Below are 21,438 nucleotides of genomic sequence, written 5' to 3' on the forward strand. Positions count from 1 at the left end.
AAAATTCCCGTAAAACTAAAGCATATATTATAGAAAAAATGTAAGGCAAAGTTTCTTGGCCTCAAATACTTAGAAGTATAGCTTTACGTTGGAACTGCTCCATGCTTTTAGATGTGTATGATTATGCTGTCACATAAACAATCCATATGGATTCTTTTGTACCAGCAATTGCAAAATAAATTGTCAAATATTTTCATATGCCCTCTTAATATGAAAAATAATCAGAGATCACATATTTCTGAAATGGTAACATTGGAGAAGGTAAGCTATGTGAAGGAAAACAAGTGGAAAAATATACTAAAAAGCAATTTTCATAGAGCAAAGAAGTCTTCAACTATATTCAGTTATATATATGAGTGAAATTTCTCCCTTATAGAAGTTTCATAGGAGTTTCCAAAGTTCTAGAACTTTAAGTATAGAAAATGCTTTTTTTAACCTTTAAAGACAGTTGAATCTGCAGGCAAGACTGAACATTATGAAAAAACCAAGGACAATTGAAATTTTTAGACTATCCTTTTGTGAACCTGGCACTCAGAAAATAGAGAAATTTGTCAAACCTTCAGCACACTATTTGAAGAGGCACCTATACAATAATTAGAAATAAACACAAGAATGAGTGGCAGCTGTGACAGACACTCTGAAACTTTGTCTCACAAAATATATCTCAAAGTCTGAGTACAGCATCTATCTGGAAAATCATAACATTTTAAATAAAGACAACGATATTGATGCTGTGTCCTTTGTGACATGCACATGTTCATGTGTACACATGCCTGTGTGCACAGACACATAAAGATGTTCTCCTTACCATTTCTCATGCTGCTTTTCTGTACCAGCCAGTGAGCTTGGCTCAACATTATGGGAAGCATTCCAAAGGAAAACTCTAAGAACTGATGCATGAAAAGGAAAACCCACCTGTTACTAGGATACCAAAGTTCTTTAACTTCTGACATTCAACAGTAAATTGGAGCAAGTCAAAGACTCACTCATAATGCAAGAAAGCAGCCTGAAAGACAAGCTGCTTCCATAGACATTTTATTACACACTGGCTTAAAGAACATTGCCCACATTTAATGCATTGGTAGACCTTGCCATAAAGTAAGAGAGTCACTAAGACCCGGATTAGAAACAATAGAGAAATTTAATTTGAAAGAACTGCATAAGGATTGTGTCATACTGCCAAAGCAAAATAGATCTGTGCCTGCACTTACACGGTGCAAGGCTTAAGCTGAGTTAAATGAGAAAAATATTTGAATATGTTCAAAAGTTTGGAAGTGATTTTCATACTTTACATGTGCACTGTTACTGTACCTATCAGGAGGAGACATACTATAGGAATATAGTTATTCAATTACCCTTCAGACTTGTCTTCCCTGTCCTAAATAATACTATTTCCTTTAACATTCCCACAGTTCTCATTTTCCCCCATTTCTGAATACTTTATTTTTATTTCCTAGACTTTTCCATCTTCTCTACCTCGACTTGCTGCATTGAAATAATTTGGTCAAATGGCTTTGTAACATAGCAATTGGTATTTAAATTTGTGGAAGTTGTACAGATCTGTCATACCAATTTTCATATAATGTATTGACATATACATACATTTTAATATTTTCTACTGATGGTAGCATTTATGTGAGGCATCTAGAGAATTTCTATATGATTAATTAGAGCCTCCGTATAGTTATTTGAGATTCACTGAGACTTAGATTTAGTAGTTGTCTTGTTACTGTAGTAAGGTGTTATAATATGTAAGAGCAATTTAAGTATACATTTTCTGCAATACTTCAAAGATAGTTATCACATGCACTGAAACTGAATCACTTAGTGTTCTTTTCTTTTCAGAGAAATAAGAAAATCCATTGTCGGTGATTTTAGCCATAAGAGTATATTCAGTTATCTTTGCACAGCAGCTTTCTCTCTGTTCCCAGCCTCATGCTCTGAGCAGTGTAGTACCAACAGACTGACATTTAAAAGAACTCTTGAGACTAGGTCATTTATGCCAGCAGGGTATTTTGTGAAATTAATACATTGTGCTCATCAAAGGGCCATTGTAATAGAAATCTGTTCTTCTGCAGTTGAATCCAGAGACCACAGATCATTTGGCATACCCGGATACATGTTTTTAAGAAAGAAGCCAAGAGATGATTTTAGGTTGTTAGGGAGGTGACATTGCTGACAAAGACAAGCTAAAATATATGAAACAGAACCATAGTCAAACTTATCTTACTTCTAAAATGTGATGGCTACAATCATTAAAAAGAGACTGTGATAAAAGGAATTTTTTAAAAAATCCTCTAAGATCTTGACTTTTTCATACTCTTTGCCTCAGAACATTTTGAAGAATAAGCCATAGGACTTTGGATCTTACAGGAAGAATCTTTTGGTGTCTGGGGTCTTTTCCAGCAGCTATGATGCAGTGTTATGAAAAGAGCCCTTTTCCAGGAGACCTATGTTTGAGTCCAGTTAGGCCACTAGTTGACCATGTAACAACTTGGCCACTTAATCATTACAAGTTTCAAGTTCTTTATTTGTAAAATGAAGGGATTAGACCAATATTTCCATCATACCATAAGAAATCTGTTCTGTTACATAATTTGCTGGTTTCTACTCATTATTGTTAGAATGTATTTAGATTAGTTCAAGAGAATAAAAAGGTACACATCTCACATCCTGTGAGACAAAATAGGGAGTTGCCCACGCATCTGAGAGATTCCCCGTATCACAGGTCTTGTATAAACTTCATGAGCACCTTCTCAACCTGATTCAAGAATGTGACACCCTGGACTGTTAACAAGTAAGCAAGTGATCCTGCTTTATTTCCACAAACTCAGTTTGTAAAAACTCTAAAAATTAAATGCATTTTCCATTACTTGTAGCGGGAGAGGTAATATTTTGAGGCATATTTCATCAACAACCCTTTGTGAATTAGCCATTATTATGTCTGTATTTAGGAAAAATAAACATATTTAACATATCAGGTAAAATATAGACAACATTATCAGGCAAGGGTAGTTACTGCAATCTGCATTCTTATGAATTTACATCACTGAGTGATGGTCAGCTTAGGTGGATAAAAAGGAACTCAACTATGCTTTGCCCTCATACAATCTACACACAACATTGCTTGTTCCCATTATTGCCAGTTATCAGACCTCATAAGTGAAGGAATAATGGATGTTGTAATTTATAAGCAATATAGATTAATTATGAGAAGTCAATTGTTGTTATTAACTAATAATAATGTTAGGCTTACTCAAAAGTTGTCTATGAACAGCAGACAGTTTGAATTGGGTTGTGCAAAAAGGCACATGTGGATAACTTTGGAAGACTACAGTTTGTGTCTTACAAAGGTGGCTTTTATGTAGGGCTTTGCCCTCTTCATTCCTGTCTCTGCTTAATCATTATCCCAGGATAACAACCAAAGGACAATTGCCAGCTTATTCTAGTCTATTCACCTAGGCAGCTTAATCTATTTTTCTTACTATAAATTAGTATCTTATTTTTCTGATTATTAATACATTCCTATAAAACAGTCAAATAATGTAGAAATGAATAAAACATCAGTTGTAAGTCTCCCATAATTGGCAGGAAGGTTAGGATGAGTTGAAATTCAGGGATGTCTGTTGCATGCATATTACTTATACTGTGTCCAACAAAAGAATGAAACATTTTGTTAAAAAGAAAATTGAAACTAGGAGGAAGAGTTTGTACTGTGTCTATTTTCCATATATGGTCATTCAAACAGTAAAGAAGCATTTCTGAAATATAAAGACAACCATGAAAAGATTGAGCCATAGTACATCAAATATTTTGTGAATGATCCTAGTTTTCCATTTCATTTTGTAACAGAACACAATATTTAACCTGTCCTTTCGTGGTCAAAACAACAGAATGCAACACAGCGAGACAGTCTGTCTAGTACTCTGAAACCAGATTTAATAATCAATAGAAGCAATAGAACATGAATCAAACATGCATGTGAATAAGACAAAGACATAACTAAAGACTGATTTTTCTTTGGGAGGCAAAGGTGGGAGGATAGCCTGAGGCCAGGAGGTCAAGACCAGCCTGGTCAGTGTAGCAAGATCCTGTCTCTACAAAAGAAAAAAAAAATTAGCCAGGCATGACACAGAACTGTAGTCTCAGGTACTCAGGAGGCTGAAGTGGAAGAATCCCTTGAGCCCAGGAAGTTGAAGCTGCAGTGAACCATGATCACACCACTGCACTCCAGCTTGGGTAACAGAGCAAGACCCTGTCACATACACACACAAAGACAGACTTTTTAGCACTTTTACATGAAAGAAGTGTGAATAATTGATGACAACAATGTCTTTTTTTCTTCTAAAATAAATGATCTTATAAGCAGAGAATGAAAAGTTGAAGTAAATATCATAATTAATCGTGAAACACTAGAGGCACTATTATTGCAATCTCTTAAATAATAAAACAAAGATCAGGCTGCTGAATAGGAAGTAAGAATATAAAGTAAACACTAAATTCATGTTAATCCTGGCTTCTTTTATCTTCATTCAGTAACAATCAACATTTAAGAAATATTTATTAGGCTCCATTGATGTGCCAGGAAATTGGTGAGGCCTTGAGAATTTTAGTGATGAGTAAGCATGGTTGTTATATTTAAGGAGTTCCTATTCTAGAGGGGATATAGATAAATAGACAAGCAATATTAGATGGTTATGACACCTACAGTGATAAAGGTAAAGAACTGGTTGCTAGGGAACCATTTAAGAAGGGAACACACTGCAAGAAGGAGTGGCCTCTCTACTAAATCTTAACAAGCTAGTAGGAATCACACAGGAGAGTAGATTGAAGAGGAGGTGCAGCCTATAAATAAAAGGAGAGGGACGTGTAAAACACTGGCATACAAGGCAGCAAAATATATTTAAAGAACTGCAAATATTTAGGGTAATTTTCAAGAAAGTAATTTCAGCAGTTCCTAATAAGTCAAGTTCCACTAACTTTTGGATTTTTATATATTTTGAAAACCAAAATATTATATTATTGCATCTCCTACAGATATGAGTTGGCATTAATTATTATTGCAGGAAAGCCTTTCTTTATCACTAATTTGACTTGATTCCTAGTTGTAGGAGAGACTTCATATATGCCAATTTGCGAATTGTTCATTGCTTTTATAATTCATTTACTCAAACATCAATGTCTAATCTCTGAGTTTATATTTAATATCTGCCCCAAGAAAGTCCATAATAGTCCCAGGTTTCTCAAAACCATGGGGCTAGCCACATAGGATTGTATTGGGAAACCTTAGACAATTCATTATTTGTAGAAGAAGTACTTATTTAGGTCATGGCTGGAAGCCAGATAAGACTCACATCAATCTGGAAATTATCTTCATAAAGTTGTAACTTTTTCCCACATTTTTACATCTTTCAAGTCTTTAAAACTCTTAGGAATTTTCTATGTGTTCTACTAAGATGAAACCTTGTGTCTATAAATAAGTTCTCACATTTCATTTCAGAAAGATATCTTTGTTGACCTTTGGAATGAGCTTCATCTTTTGTTTGCAGTTTGAAATCCATTTTCAGTGAGAGTAGAGTTTCCATTGCAGCTGGAAAGCTTGCAATCTTTGTCTATTGACTTTAGCAACTAACCCCTGTAGCCTGGCAACTATGTCTAGGACACATTGAGCAGTCAATAAATACACACTAAATAAATAAAGGAATGTTCATGGATCTGCATTCACACTCTGACTAGGTAGTCTTTAAAGGCCACTTTAGCTCTAAATTTTTAGGATTCTATAGAAAAAGAACAATATGTAAGGAAGAACATATCTTCTTAGAAATGTTCAGAAGAGGAAGAATAAGAAAGAGGAGGTGGCAGAGGCAGGGAAAGAGAAGGTGGGGAGGATGAGAGAAAACATGCAGGTGGGAAATATAACACAGAGTGTGGAGTCTTTTCAGATGGTCTGGAGGGTCCATGTCATGCAGATTCAGTCAGCACTGTTCAAATCATCTGCTCCCTCAGGCAGGAATTTGATCCATAACAAGTAGAGTAATGTTAAAGTCTGTTTAATCCATTTGGAGTACACATCCCTGGGAATACAAGTATCTTGAGCAGCCGAAAAGAGGTTTTGAAAATTCCAAAGCTGCTTTATTTAGTTGAGCAACAGTATATACCATTGGCAGAAGCAGCTTGGGAAATTCATTAAAAGGTAAATATTTCTTTTAATGAAATACAGTAGCTTGGCAGTTAAACAAAAATTGATATACACCTTGGGAACTTTTACTTCCTTGGTATGCCCTTCATAGCACATGCACAGAGAACAGTGATGCTAGTTTCCCAAGAAACATCATAAAACTGAGATCATGCCTATATTTAAACAGAGTTGCTATTGTTCCACTGAGGTTGTACTCAAAGTTTAGGTGGGTGACATAACGAAGGATGCAATAATTAAAGCCCTAAACTGATAGAGCCAGAGGAAATGTCTAATAGCATTATACCGGTGAGAGAAAGGCACTCATGGTCTCCAAATTAAGGTGGCTTTTTTTGTCCTTAGGAACCAATTTGAAATGACTTACCCCCTCTGAAAACATTGCATTATAAAACCATACTCTCCATATTACAGTAGAGCAGAGGCAAAAAATAAGAACATCTAATTAATAAAATAATTCTTAGATTAGAGAAGGGAGGGGAGAGAGGAGAGGGAAAGAAAGAAGGAACAAGACAACTCCATTCATTCATTCATTCATGTCAAGAATTTGGGTGCTTACTATGTGCCAACTGCTGTTCTAGGCCCTTAGAATAGAGCAGTGAGTGAGACAGACAAACTTTCCCTGCCCACTTTGATTTTACATTCTAGTAGAAGATAGTAAAAATAAGTAAAAAGAAATATGAATAAAACAAACTGTCAGAACATGATAAATGTTATATGTAAATTAATCAGAAAAGAAATGATTGGAATTGGAGAGTTGGAAGAAAAGGGCAGATGTTACAATTTTAAATGGTCAGGTTTGGAAAGGGCTCCCTGAGATTAATTTAAGCAAAATCTGAAGCAGGTGCAAGAAAGCAAGCATTAAGGATAACTGGGGAAGAAATGCTGGCAGATGAAGAACCTCTTTTCTATGTAACAAGAAATTGGCTTCAATATTTTATTTAGCATATTGAAGAAAAGCCAATGTTCTTTAGAAATATACATGGTGAGGACTCTCGGGCCTAAACTCTGAGCGGTTTCAGAAACAACTGGTTGAGAAAGACTACTATGAACTTAGAGGAGCGTGGAGCCCATGCATCATGCAGGCAGTTTCTTGTAAAAGGTGACGTGGAATGAATTCCTTTAGTTGCATCTGGCTCAGAACTTCATCATGCTTTTGTGGAGGGATTGTAAGTTAATATCAAAAAGACCTGCTAAAGAATTTGTAGTTGGGACTAATATTTACTGAATGTTCCTTATGTGTCATTCGATATACAACACACATTCCAAGCAGTTTCTCATTTAATCCTCACAATAATCTTAAATGATAGGTAGGATTATTATCCTTATTTTATAAACAAATAAAAGTTTAGAGTGGTTAAATAATTTGGCCACACAGCTAGTAAGTTGTGGAGCCAAAACTTGAATCCAGGCAATTTGTTTTCTAAGTTAACTAGAGAAAAATGTATTTATGTTTAACTATATAAAAATAACACATGATTCTCATTCTTTCTATTGCTTTTAATTACATATTTTTAAAAATTTTTAAAAATTTAAATGATTAAACAATTGTTTAAAGAAGCACATGAAGAAAAATAATTTAAGGTGTCTTCAGACATTAGTACAAATATAGATAAACAGGGTGGAAGCCCCAACTATCATCTCTTATGAAGATAAACATCCTCCTCCTCATAGGAAGCTGTCCCTGAACACAGCATGTTCTTGCATGTGCTTCCCAGTACATTTGAACGTGGATGCTTAACCCTGACGAAGAAAACTGAGTGGGGAAGGGGAAGCTGCAGGATGGCAACATACAAAGTAATTACATGTAAAACAAATAAGATTAATGACTTTTGAAGAAGGGGCAGTAGGCTTTGGTTAACTTACCATGAATTTTCAGGAAGCAAGTTGCTCTTTTCTGTTTTCCATTTGCTTGGTCGATTTTTCTCCATCCCTTTATTTTGAGCCTATAAGCAGATGTTGCAATCCTAGTTTGTAACAAAACAGGCTTCAAATCAACAAAGATCCAAAAAGGCAAAAAAGGACATTATATAATGGTAAAGGGTTCAATTTAACAAGCAGAGAGAACTTTTCTAAATATATATGCACCCAACACTGTTGTACCCAGATTCATAAAGCAAGTTCTTACAGAGGTTGAAAGAAACTTACACTCCCACACAATAATCGTTGGAGACTTTAACACTCCACTGACAATATTAGAAAGATCATCAAGACAGAAAATTAACAAAGATATTCAGGACCTAAACTCAGCACTGGAGCAAATGGACCTGATAGATATCTACAGAACTCTCCACCCAAAAACAACAGAATGTACATTCTTATCACTACACAGCACATATTCTAAAATCAATCATAAAATCAGAAGTAAAACACTCCTCAGCAAATGCAAAAAACCTGAAATCATAACAGAGTCTCTTGAACCATAGCACAATCAAATTCAAAATCAAGACTAAAAAATTCACTCAAACCCTACAATTACATAAAAATGAAATAACCTGCTCCTCAATGTCTTCTGAGTAAATAATGAAATTGAAGCAGAAATCAAGAAGTTCTTTGAAACTAATGAGAACAAAGACATAACATACCAGAATCTTTGGAACACAGCTAAGGCAATGTTAAGAGGGAAATTCATAGCACTAAATGCTCACATCAAAAAGTTAGAAAGATCTCAAGTTAATAATCTAACATCACAACTAAAAGAACTAGAGAACCAAGAGCAAAGAAATCCCAAAGCTATCAGAAAACAAACAAACAAAAAAACAAAATCAGAGCCAAATTGAAGGAAATTCACACACACACACACACACAAACACAAATTCAAAAGATCAATGAAACTAGGAGCTGTTTTTTTTTTTTGAATTAATAAAATAGATAGATCACTAGCTAGAGTAATAAAGAAGAAAAGAGAGAAGATTCAGGTAAACCCAAGTGGAAATGACAAGGGGGCTATTACCACTGACCCCATAGAAATACAAACACTTTTAAAGAATATTATGAATGCTTCTATGCAGATAAATAGAAAATCTAGAAGAAATGGATAAATTCCTGGACACATAAAACCTCTCAAGATTGAACACGGAAGAAACTGGATTCCTGAACAGACCAATAATGAGCTCTGAAATTGAGGCAGTAATAGCCTACCAACCCAAAAAACCCCAGGACCAGACAGATTCACAGCTGAATTCTATGAGATGTACAAAGAAGAGCTGGTACCATTCCTACTGAAACTGTTCCAAAAAATTGAGGAGGAGGAATTCCTCCCTAACTCATTCTGTCAAGCCAGCATAATCCTGATACCAAAACCAGGCAGAGATATAACAAAAAAGAAAACTTTAGGCCAATATCCTTGATGAACATTAATGCAAAAATCTTCAACAAAATACTGGCAAACTGAATCCAGCAACATATCAAAAAGCTTATCCACTATGTCAAGTAGACTTTATCCCTGGGATGCAAGGTTGGTTTGACATACATAAATCAATAAATGTGATTCATCACATAAACAGAACTAAAGACAAAACCAAAAGGCTTTCGATAAAATTCAACATCTATTTATGTTAAAAACTCTCAATAAACTAGGTATTGAAGGAACATACCTCAAAATATAAGAGTTGTTTATGACAAACCCAATGCCAACATCATACTGAATGAGAAAAAGCTGAAAGCATTCCCCTTGAAGACTGACACAAGACAAGGATGCCCTCTCTCTGCACTTCTATTCAACACAGTACTTGAATTCTTAGGGCAATCATGCAAGAAAAAGAAAAAAGGGCATCCAAATAGGAAGAGAGGAAGTCAAACTATCACTGTTTGCAGGTGACATGATCCTATATCTAGAAAACCAACAGCCTCAGCCCAATAGCTTCTTAAACTGGTAATCCTCAGCAGTCTCAGGATACAAAATTAATGTGAAAAATCATGAACATTTCTATACACCAACAACAGTTAAGCAGAGAGCCAAATCAGAAGCAAACTCCCATTCGCAATTGCAACAATAACAAAAATACCTAGGAATACTAGGGAGGTGAAAGATCTCTACGAAGAGAACTACAAACCACTGCTCAAAGAAATAGAGATGACACAAACAAATGGAAAAACATTTCATGCTCATGGATAGGGAGACTCAATATTAAAATGGCCATACTGCTCAAAGCAATTTGTTGAAATAATCTGTACAACAAACCCCCATGAAAGAAACATTGAATAAATTCAATACTATTTCTATTAAACTACCATTGGCATTCTTCACAGAATTAGAAAAAACTATTTTAAAATTCATATAGAACCAAAAAAAAGTCCAAATAGCCAAGCAATCCTCAGCAAAAAGAACAAAGCTGGAGGCATCACCTCACCAGACTTCAAACTATGCCACGGGGTATAGTAACCAAAATAGCATGCTACTGGCACAAAAAGAGACACACAGACCAATGGAACAGAATAGAGAGCCCAGAAATAAAACCACACACCTATGACTATCTGGTTTTCAAGAGACCTGACAAAACAACTCCATTAAAAAGTGGACAAAGGACATGAACAGACACTTTTCAAAAGAAGACATACATGTGGCCAACAATCATATGAAAAAAAATTCAAAATCACTGATTGTTAGAGAAATGCAAATCAAAACAACAATGGATTACCATTTCACACCAGTCAAAATGACTATTATTAAAATTAAAAAGTCAAAAAATAATGGATACTGGTGAGGTTGCAGAGAAAAATGAACACTTACACACTGTTGGTGGGGATGTAAATTAGTTCAGCCATTGTGGAAGATGGTGTGGCAATTCCTCAAAGACCAAAAGACAGAATTACTATTCAACCCAGCAATCCCATTACAGGGTATATACCCAAAGGAATATAAATTGGTCTATTATAAAGACACATGAACATGTATGTTTATTGCAGCACTATTCACAATAGCAAAGACATATAATCTTCAATCTAAATGCCCGTCAATGATAGACTGGATAAAGAAAATGTGATATCTATCTATCTAGCTATCATCTATCATCTATCTATATAAAGGAAATGTTCTATGCATACAGACACACACACACACCATGGAATACTACGCAGCTATAAAAAAGAACGAGATCCTGTCCTTTGCAGGGACATGAATGGAGCTAGAGGCCATTATCTTTACCAAACTAAAGCAGAAACAACAAACCAAATACCAAATGTTTTCACTTACAAGTGGAAGCTAAATGATGAGAACACATGGACACATAGAAAGGAACAACACACACTGAGACCTTTTGGAGGGTTGAGGGTGGGAGGAAGGAGAGGATCAGGAAAAATAACTAATGGGTATGAGGCTTAACACTTGGGTGATGAAATAATCTGTGCAACAAACTCTCATGACACAAGTTTACCTATGTAACAAACCTGCATATGTACTCCTGTACTTAAAAGGTTTTTTTTTTAAAAGAAAGCGCATGCAAACACAGCTATTTACCAGTGCCATACTCCTTTAATAAGCTTCATCTGATTTTTCTTCTCACCTTTATCCTCTTTGATGCACCATTATTTTCAGAAAAACAACTGAATAAAATCTGGAAACAATGCTGAGACTTTGAAAGAATAAAAACAATTTTCTCATCTCACTGAAAGTCTAACAAAAGTGCTTTCTTTTCCAAAGAGATATAAATGGTAAAAGATAACTTTTTTAGAAACTATTTTTCAAGTATTAATATAAGATCATTAGACTATTTGCTAGGAAAATCTTTATATAAAGGTCATTTTGTTATTAACAAATAATAAAATTAATGTCATTATTTTTTGTCTTTGTATTTCTTCCAAAGCTGTCATAATGCACTTTTTAAACTAATTCACCATGTACATGTTTTCTCCTGAATTACCTTGTCAGTTGTCTCTAATTTTTATCTTAATCTACAAAATAAAGGTTTGGTACTTTAGTTACTTCAATATGTACACATTTATTAAAGCTACTAATTGTTTGATTTTGTTTATTGTTTTTATACTTAATTAGTGAATCTTAGTTATTTAGGTCAACTAACTAGGTATTTTCTCACAGGCATAATATCTATATCTATATCTATGAATCTTAACTGGCAGTTGTCTCAGCAAAAATCATAGTTTTGAAATGGCTTTGATGTTTGCATCCCTTACCATTTCCAGGAAGCTAACCCTTCTGGGTAAGAGAATACCAAAAAGAAAAAGATCCAGCATTTTCAGGCTAAAGCTTACCTCTCTTTAGTGACAGGATAAAATCACTAAGGTACACAAATGCTATGATATGAATGTCCCCTTTAAAACTCATGTTGAAATTTAATTGCCATTGTAATAGTATTAAGAATTGGCACCATTAAGAGGTGATTATGCCATGAAGGCTTTGCTTTTGTGAATGAATTAATGCAAAGTGAATTAGTTATCATGGGAGTGGACTCCTGATAGAAAGAATGAGTTTCTCTCAATTTTCTTTCCTCGTCTTGTGTGCTCTCTTGCCATGTGATGCCTTCTGCCATGTTATAACACAGCATGAAGGCGCTTACCAGATACAACCTTTTCGATCTTCCCAGCCTCCAGAACTCCAGGAAATAAATCTCTTTTATTAAGTTGCTCAGTCTGTGGTATTCTGCTATAGCAGCAGAAAACAGACTAAAACAAGAACCTTCAATTCCTTACTCAAGTTGACTCTTTCAAATGACTTAAGTGTATCAACCTCTGGTTCTTCAGAATCATCACTGATTTTATGGAAAATAGCATGAAAGCAGGTATATACAAGGGTTATAAAGATGTAACCTTATAGATGGAGCTCTGTCTTTTTTCAGAATGAGAAGCTACATGCAGTTGCCCTTCTTAACACACTGTATTATGAGATTTCATTTTTGTACCATAATTAAATAATTTAGACTGGTCCCTCTGATGAACTGTTTTAACAGCATATTTTTATGTTCCTGAGGCACGTGTCAATGGTTCTTTGTATTTACTGGAATACTGAGTGATGACCTAGTATTCAATTTTTAAGTATATTTGCATAGCAGTTTTCCAGCTATAATATTCAGAAATTCAAATGTCCTAAGTTCACCATTACAATTACATTGTTAATCTTTTCTTTTATGATGAAAAGGTGCATTTGACTGATGACAAAAGAGCTTATTAATTTTTCTGCATGTGAAAGCTTTGACTTCCTATTAGAAAGCTTAATATCTTGGCTCTTCCAAACTTGTTGGTAGTCATCATCCTTGTTCAGGCTTATTTTTGGAGTTGGATAAGATATGCTTCATTACAAACTGTAGCAGCAATGTCTGCCTTTTAACTTCAAGAAAATTGCAACCAACATCATTCCAACAGTTAAACCCAAACTTATCTTTTTGCTGTTTGTTTAACTTTGTTGTCGAAGGCAACATTTGCTCAAATTGGCAGGAATTCTGTTCAACTCATTTTTCTTGGCCAAATATGTCAGCAGTTCTCCATTTTGTCCTTCAATTATTCTCCATACTTGAAAGAGATAAAGCCAACTGGCAGTTGTGTGTCTGGTTATTTTCCCACTGCAAGGCTTAGTAGCCTCTCACAAAAATAGAAACCCAGACAGCAACTTTTAACATCTCATTCATATGTCAGTATGGAAACTGAAGGTTTTACCTTAAACTACCAGAAAGCAAGCACTATGGTTATATTTACACATGTAATACTCAAACACCAGGTTGATTTTTGAAAATTTGATCAACTAGTCAGTTATTTAGTTTATACCCTGTCAGACAGATAATCATTACAAATGTTATTTATCCAACTAATTGAACTCTAAATTGACTACATAGACAGGTTCTTTTCATAATATAGATAGCCAGAATATTGTATTAAACTGACAATAGAATACTACAATGTAAGAATAGTAAAGATAGGCTAACTGATATAAAAAACAATTCCAAAATCTCAGTGACTTAGCACAGTGAAAATATTTCACTCAGTCATATTTCAATGAGAGTGGATTGTTGGAGAAAGGAGAGTCACATGTCGCTCCATTCAGTTATTGGGGGACCTGGGCTCCTTTCCTCTTGGGCCCTCCCTTTTTCTGGATCCATGGAGCCCTCTCTGTTAAGCTAAAGATAGGAAAAAAGCTCAAGAGTTATAAAGGGGAGTATTTTTAAGTTCAGATCTGAATTGCATTACATCACTTTCGCACACATTCTATTGTTCAGAATTTGGCCACATGGATCTCCTAATTGCCAGGCAAGCTGGAAACTGTGGTTTTAGCTATGTGCCCAAGAAGAATGAAAACTAGTTTGGTAAATGCTTAGCACTATTTGCTACAAATGGCACCATATAAAGATGGGACTTTCTTAAATATTATTTGTTTACATTGTTGGGATGGTGGTAGAAATAATGGTAGTGAAAATGACCAGTGCCAAGAAAGTCTATCAGGTTGGAATATGAAGAAAATGATACCCACACTTCAGATTCACTGACAAACTATTGAGAAAAGTGTATTAAACCAATTAATTTATTTGGCTTATAATATACCCTCATCTGTCTGGAATCTTGTTCTCTAAGTTTTTAGCATAGTTGCTAAAAACCTTATTTCTCCTTCTCAGCTTTTAATGCATTTCTTTCTTTTGTAGCACAAACGAGTATTATCTACAATATATTATCTGCAATAATGCTTCATGTGTATATAGCATTTTAACCTTCACATTTTCTAAAATCTATATAAAATTTGGGAAATAGATATCATCATCCTTGTTTAAAGGAAGATTCAATCACAGATCAGCATTACAGAATCTAACAGAGTAGGAAGACAAGCTTGGAACTCACTAAGGTACAGTTTCTAGAATTGTTTGTCTTTTTTTTTTTTTTTAAATATGGCTCCTCTTATCAGTGTTTATACTGTAAGAACAGGGAAATAAAAGGAAGTAAACATCAAATTCACTAGTCCATTATACCCCTATTTTCTATATCTAGTAAGTAAACATGAGGAATTTTTATTGGCTAAATTAAGATTGGAGGCTTATTTGTATTTTTTTCCTTCTGTAAACAGTCTTATAACGGTAGTGATACAGTGATTATAAGATGACACTATTCCCCTCAAAATCTTCTTGTTCAAGGTATGCAAAAAGAAGGTAATTTTCCAGAAGCATAAAGGAAAAAATCATTTTAAATATTTTGTTCAATTCAGTCTTTAAGACCCCCAAAACCTAAGTAAATAGTTTGGATCAGCATTTACATTTAATATTCCACTTTACTCCTTTGAGGATCACCTAGTTATGGTTTGGAAGAGAACACTTAAGGAGCATTCAATTCTAATACTGCATGAAACATTTTCTGAAAGTAAGTCTACTCACCAGATCTCTCACGGAAACGTAACATTTTTGTAGATGTAAAAGTATTTATCATTTTAATTTTGGGGGGACCAAATTCTCATCTTGCAACAAAAGACTTGCAAATCAATTCTTACTTGGGTGGAAATAAAGATGCTTACCATCAATAGGGGAATTAGATTAGAAAGGATATAGGGAGAAATTGTCTTCAGGCCTACTCAATGTGAAATGGGTTTCAGCTGCACCCAACAGCAGTAGTCTACAACCAACATGATAAGAAACAGAAAAAGGAAGGAAAACTTGGACTACATTACTGCCCACACACGGAACTGCAATGGAAAGAATCACCAGACTCATTGGCATCTGACAGCTGGGAATCAGCAAATGCTTTCTTGTTCATGTTTTCTTTAAAGACTGTTTTTCTTATCCCACATTCTAAAATTATGAACATATTAATCAAAAGAATTTGTGTTATTTGCATTCATAAAGAGATAGTATGGAAAGAAATAAAAGCAGTAAATAAACATTAGAAGGAAGGTTACATTTCTTTTGTCATTGTTATTAAAAATTATGTATAGTGTATTATAAAATAAAAGCTATAATGCAGGAAATCTTTTTTATCAATTAGTAATATGTCATATCTGTTTCTTCTTTAAGTAAAATGGGAATCTGATTTATTCACTTATCTATAATAATAAATTTTATATGTTTAAATATTGGTGACTGATAACTACAGTGATTAATAATGTAATGGAATTTTTTGTATTAAATTGCAAATATAGATTTCTTCTGCTTTGTATTTCTCCCAGAAAATAGCATTGAACATTTCACATAGCAAAACTCAATACATAGTTGTTATAATCAATAATAATCAACATAAGAATAATAACAGTGACTGTGCCTTGGACAATCATTCTCTTTTCAATCTAATGGTTTCAAGGCCAATTCATCATTTGGAGACTCGTATAGATCAAGATGTTATATCTAAAAGTTTAAAACTCATTTGGATTCTATTAACTGTCAAAAGCTTTGTTTTTAGGAAATTTTTAATTTCAACAAATATTTGTCTTAGAAAAAAATAAATAAAAATACAATTTTATTATAAAAATATTGGTTATGTTAATATATACTACTGACTATAACTTGTTTCAGTCAAAAACCCCTGGAAAACAAGAAGAAGAATGCCATCTCAAGAAATGCTGCTACATGTCATTGAGAATGGCAGAGTAAGGACATACAAAAACATCTTCATAAAAGCAACAAGAACTCTGACAAAAACAGTTAAATTTTACTCTTTCAGAACTCTAGAAATTAACCAAAGGCTTCCAACAATCTCAAGATCATTTACTCAAGTAAAACAGCTAAGTCTCAGTAAGAACAGTGAACTCTGTGGTATTTATTTTGTCCTAGTCCCATCCCAGTTCCCCAGTCCTTTGAGAGCCTTAAAAACCAAGCCCCCTGCAGTCATGGTGAAAGCCCGCAGCCTTGTAGACATGGGACAGTAAAAAAAAAAAAAAAAAAAAGGGGCTGGAAGGTGTTCTTCTTCCCAGAAAACTGTCATTTCATCTATTGGTAGTTCCCTGAATAATCCCACTCAAAATCTTGTCTTTTTTTGTCCTTTTATATAATTAACGCACAAGCACGGAAATATTCAAAAGTCTTATCTTTATTTGACCCAACTCAGAACTCTACCAGTGTGAACAGCCTTTTTCCTGCGGCATTTGTCAAAAACAATCAGTAGCAGTAGTTTAACATTATAACTACTTGAAGTTTTGATAACACATGGGGCAAAACAAAGAAAACCTGGAGAATGAAATGTCCATGGGAGGTTTTAAACAGTTCTGAAATATTTCCCAGAATCCAGAAAGCCACTTATAAATTGGTTTACGTACATGCCCAGGAAAGACCTGAGAAGGCCCTATGTTCTCACTTCTGGGTGAGTTTGAGGCCTTGTGTAATCAGGAAGTTGGAACTAAGCGAGTTGTAAACTGCCTGCCTGACATTGAAGGCAAGCCCCACCACACACACTGAGTCCCTCAGCAAAGACTAGGAGACTTATTGGTTTCAGGCATTTAAGTAAATCTCCATCTAATTATTAGTTGATCACTAATGAGTAAAGATTTTAGTGGCCACACATGACAAAGAATACAGATTTTACAGAATTAGTTCAGAAATGAATTAAACAAATAAAACATAGAACAACAGCAACAGAAACAAACCCTAGGGATAGGAGAAATCTGATTTCCAGAGATTCCACATTATACCATCTCAAATGTCCAGTTCTCAATAATTATTACAGGACATGCTAAGAAACAAGAAAATATAGGCTATATACAAGAGTGAAATGATAAGATAGAAACTCTATGTGAAGAATATCAGATGTTGGATATACTAGAAACGATGTTGTCTATAAATAGCTATTTTAAATATTTTCAGAAAACTACCTGAAAAAAACAACGTCTCATCAAATAGAAATTATCAATAGAGAGACAGGATTTTTAAAAAAGAAACAGAGAAAGTTCTGAGTTGGAGAATACAATAACTGAAATGAAAAGTTTAGTAGGGGGACTCAATAGAAGGTTCAACTGGCAGAAGGATCAGTAAACTTGAAGGGAGATTAATCAAGATTATCCAGCCTGAAGAACAGGAAGAAAGAAGAGTGAAGAAAAATTAATAGAGCTTCAGAGTCCTATGGAACACTATCAAATATATCAATATATGTACAATGAGAGTCATAACAGAGACGTGATAGAGAAAAGACATAAATAAAATTTGAAAAATTAAGCCAAGTCTTCCACATTTGATGCCAAACATTAGTCTACACATCCAAGAAGCACAGGTAAATCAAAGTAGAATAAACTCCAAGAGATCTACACTTAAAAATCTCAGAAGCAAACTGCCAAAAGCCAAAGCCAAAGCAATAATCTTGAAAGCAACAAGAGAGAAAAAGCTCAACACATACAAATAATCCTCAATAGTGTTGCTATGATTTGAAAGTTTGTGTCCACTCCAAAATTCATACTCGAACTTAATCTCCAGTGCAACAGTATTAAAAGATGAAGTAAAAGGTGGAGTCTTTTAGGAGGTGATATTGGCCATTAAGGCTTTGTCCTCATTGTGGAATTAGTGCCTTATGTAAAAACTGGAGGCAACTAGCTTGTCCTTTTATGCCCTTTCATTTTTTTCACCAGATGAGGATGTAGCAACAAGCCCTCACCAGACATCAAATGCCAGCACTTTGATCTTGGACTTCTCAGCCTCCAGAGCTGTAAGAAATACATTTCTATTTTTTACAAATTACCCAATATCAGATATCTTATTAGAGCAGCATTAGCAGAGTAAGATAAGATAATTAAAATGAGAAATTAAGTTAATTTCTGATAAAAAAAATCATGGAGGCCTAAAGGTAATGAAATGACATTCTCAAAGTGAATAAAGAAAAAACTGTCAACCAAGTATTCTCCATATGGTAATACTGTCCTTCAAAAAAAGAGGGAAAAATTAAGACATTCCCATATAATCAAACACTGAGAGACTTTGTCATTAGAAGACATACCCTATAAGAAATACTAAAGGTAGTTCTTTTTTTGTTTTTATATACTTTAAGTTCTAGGGTACATGTGCAGAATGTGCAGTTTTGTTACATAGGTATACACGTGCTATGGTGGTTTGCTGCACCCATCAACCCATCACCTACTTTAGGTATTTCCCCTAATGCTATCCCTCCCCTAGTCCCCCAGCCTCCCACAGGCCCAGTGTGTGATGTTCCCCTCCCTGTGTCCATGTGTTCTCATTGTTCAACTCCCACTTGTGAGTGAGAACATGCAGTGTTTGGTTTTCTGTTATTGTGTTAGTTTGCTGAGAATGATGGTTTCCAGCTTCATCCATGTACTTGCAAAGGACATGAACTTATCCTTTTTTATAGCTGCACAGTATTCCATGGTGTATGTGTGCCACATTTTCTTTATCTAGTCTATCAATGCTTTTACACTGTTGGTGGGAGTGTAAATTAGTTCAACCATTGTGGAAGACAGTATGGTGATTCCTCAAGGATCTAGAACTAGAAATACCATTTGACCCAGCAACCCTCTTACAGGGTATATATCCAAAGGAATAAAAATAATTCTACTACAAAGACACATGCACATGTATGTTTATTGTGGCACTATTCACAATAGCAAAGACTTGGAACCAACCTAAAAGTAGTTCTTAAGGCTAAAATGAAATTCTTCTAAGAAGTAACTCATATCCATATGCAGAGATAAAGAGAACCAAACAGATTGCATAAGTAGGTATAAAAGACAGTATAGATGAATTTTTTGTTTCTAATATTTTTCCTGTTTGATTTAAAAGACAATGGTATAAAAAAGCAATAATTATAAACCTGTGCTGATGGGCATACTGTGTATAAAGATACAATTTGCACAGCAATAATAGATAAAGAAAGAAGAGGAAATGGGACTGTATAAGAGAAAAGTCTTTATAAAATATTGAGATTAAGTAGACATTAAACTAGGTTATTATAAATTTAGGTATTAATAATCCTACAAAAATAGATAGCAAAAGAAACTACACAGGAATTAAAATAGTACATTAGAAAAATCCTATTTAACACAAAAGAAAGCAGTAATAGAGTAATAAATGAACAGAAATTACATAAGACATATATAAAAAATTAAAAAATAGCAGCCATATATCCTACTTTATCAGTAATTACATTAAGTTTAAATAGATTAAACCTCTACTTACAAGCAGAGACCATTAGAATGAATAAAAAACATGATTCAACTACATGCTGACTACAACAGACATATTTTAAAATTCAAAGACAGAGTAGATTGAAAGTAAAAGGATAGAAAAAGATATATCATACAAGCAGTAACTAAAAAAGAACTGGAATAACTATACTACTATCAGATAAAATAGACTTAAAACTATTATTTTAGAAAGGATTAATTAAATAATTATAATTTAACTTTAATAATTAAAAATTATTTACAAAAAGAATATTTTATGAAAAAAGGGTCAATCCATAAAGAAGATGTGATTATTATAAATATGTATGCAATCATAAAGATCAAGAGCCTCAAAATACATGAAGCAAAACTGATAGAACTGAAGGAGAAATATACAATTCAACAATAATAGGTGAAGACTCCAATACCTCATTTTCAATAATGAATAGAACAACTAGACATAATATTAATGAAACAGAAGACTTGAACAACACTATAAATCAGATGCACCTAAATTATATTTATAGAACACTCCACAGAACAACAGCAGAATATACATTCTTCACAAGTCCTATGGACCAGGTTCACCATGAGCCATTTACCAATTCCAGAGAACTCCTACTATATGGAGAATAACAAAGATCATCACAATGCCAACCACCAGAACTAAAAGTTGAAACACTTCTGTACACTACATCTTGGGCTGCAATTTTTACCACTTGCAGAAGTCCAGTGAGATAGAACACTCATAAAAATTAAGAAAAGCAATTCAGTTACTCACAGGTATGTAGCAAGGGACAGCAGAAGCTATGAATTATGGCAAGCCAGTCCCTACATCTTGGAAAAGCTGCCCAGGGTAGTGGACTGAGTCTCTGCAAGTGCCTAACATCTCACTGCAACTGAGGAACCCCAAAAGCACTCTGCTCTGTGTTTTATACTACAGAGACAACTTAGATTACTGTGCTAAAACATTGTAGGACATCCTGTTCTAGGAGGAACAGAAATAGAGCCCAGATTGTTCCGAACAGTTTCTCCTTATCTCAGGGTGCTGTGTTCTCGGCACATTCTATAGCTATTCTGGAAATTGCAAGTGAGATGGCAGAAAGAGCTGAGCCAGCCAAGGTTACCCAGAGCCCTGTCCTACAAATCAACATGAGGCATTCTCCAGGACAGACTACATATTAGTCCACAAAACCAATCTCAATAACTTTAAAATAACTGAAATTAA

The 21,438-nt window shown here is 34.4% G+C and overlaps 1 long non-coding RNA gene across 3 annotated transcripts in view; it reads right to left on the bottom strand.

Moving 5' to 3' along the window:
* LOC129010406 (uncharacterized) overlaps positions 1 to 21,118 on the bottom strand; it is an 85,006-nt gene extending 63,888 nt beyond the window's left edge. The window contains exons 1-2 of one of the 3 annotated variants that reach the window (XR_008492992.2): positions 20,992 to 21,118; positions 8,060 to 8,139 (exon numbers count right to left, since the gene is read on the bottom strand). This is a non-coding gene — a long non-coding RNA (uncharacterized LOC129010406). Of the gene's footprint in view, positions 1 to 8,059; positions 8,161 to 20,991 lie in introns of all 3 variants that reach the window. The other 2 variants (XR_008492991.2, XR_008492993.2) reach the window with 2 other exon arrangements.
* Positions 21,119 to 21,438: the final 320 nt, after the last annotated feature.

Source organism: Pongo pygmaeus, chromosome 10 (genome assembly GCF_028885625.2).
Source record: "Pongo pygmaeus isolate AG05252 chromosome 10, NHGRI_mPonPyg2-v2.0_pri, whole genome shotgun sequence".
NCBI lineage: Eukaryota > Metazoa > Chordata > Mammalia > Primates > Hominidae > Pongo > Pongo pygmaeus.